Source organism: Myotis brandtii, unplaced genomic scaffold (assembly GCF_000412655.1).
Source record: "Myotis brandtii unplaced genomic scaffold, ASM41265v1 scaffold39, whole genome shotgun sequence".
NCBI lineage: Eukaryota > Metazoa > Chordata > Mammalia > Chiroptera > Vespertilionidae > Myotis > Myotis brandtii.
The window spans coordinates 7,096,890-7,097,989 of NW_005364953.1; the positions used below are offsets into that span (position 1 = coordinate 7,096,890).

Here is a 1,100-nt window from a genome sequence, read left to right on the forward strand (position 1 = left end):
GATCAGGCCGGCAGGGGAGCAGTTAGGGGCAATCAGGCAGGTGAGCGGTTAGGATCCAGCAGTCCCAGATTGTGACAGGGTGCAGGCTGGGCTGAGGGACAGACCCCCAGTGGATGAATTTTGGGCACTGGGCCTCTAGTATCTATCTATCTATCTATCTAATCTAATAATAGAGGAATATGCAAATTTGTCCATTACAGCGTCACGTGACGACTGGATCAGCAGGCTGCGACCCCGCCCTCTGCTGAAGCAGCTGCAAGGCCTGGGGTAGGATAGGCTACGATAGGCGATAGGCGCAGGAATGGAAAAGAGAAGGAAACTGCACACAGAAGGGGGTGGCGACCGCAGGGGGATGGAGCAGGTGCGCCCAGCGAGGGGGGGGGGGTCGCAGGCAGTGAGGAGCAGGGAGCCCCACCCAGACGCAGGAGGAGGGCAGTGGTGGCCATTGGCGGGGAGGTGCCCACGGGTCCTGGATGGAGTGGAGGACTGTCCGAGGCCTTCTGGGCAGAGGCGCCCCTGCTTTGTGGCAGCAGCGCCCGGTCTGTATGGGCCTCAGCCACCCTCGCTGGGCTGGGCATCCTGGGCAGGGAATGGGAGCAGGACAGTGGCAGGGAAGCCGGGGAAGGAGGGACAGTGAACACCTAGCTGGGCTGAGCCCTGGGCTGAGGGTTAACGCCTGCCCCCCAACGGAAGTTTTAAGAAGGGAAGGAGGGAGGGAAGAACTTTATAAAGGAGTCAGTAGAGAGCAGAGTTAAAGAAGGTAAGAGGATGTGTGAGTGAACTGTAGGAGCTATAATGAAAATCAAGTATAGTTGTGTACTGGGTACAGATTTTAAAAGTAAGAGTCAGAAAAGCAAAAAGATAAATGATAGTGAATAATTAGGCAGGTAGATACATATTAAAACAGTGCAAGTAAGTAGAGAAGGATGTGGATGAGAGAGAAAGAGGGAAGAAAAGTTTTAAAGGGGAGCCAGTAGGGCTTAAAAGGAGAATGGGAAGAAGGAAGAAATGGGGGAGGTCCAAGGGAGGAAGTGAAGAAAAAAATTAAGGTGGGAAGGAAGGAAAAGGGGAGGGAGGGCAGGGGTAAAGATAAAGGAAAG

The 1,100-nt window shown here is 53.9% G+C and overlaps 1 protein-coding gene across 1 annotated transcript in view; it reads right to left on the reverse strand.

The window, feature by feature from the left end:
* Positions 1–1,100, reverse strand: part of SMARCA1 (SWI/SNF related, matrix associated, actin dependent regulator of chromatin, subfamily a, member 1) — an 80,320-nt gene that overhangs the window by 47,479 nt on the left and 31,741 nt on the right. The window lies entirely within an intron of this gene.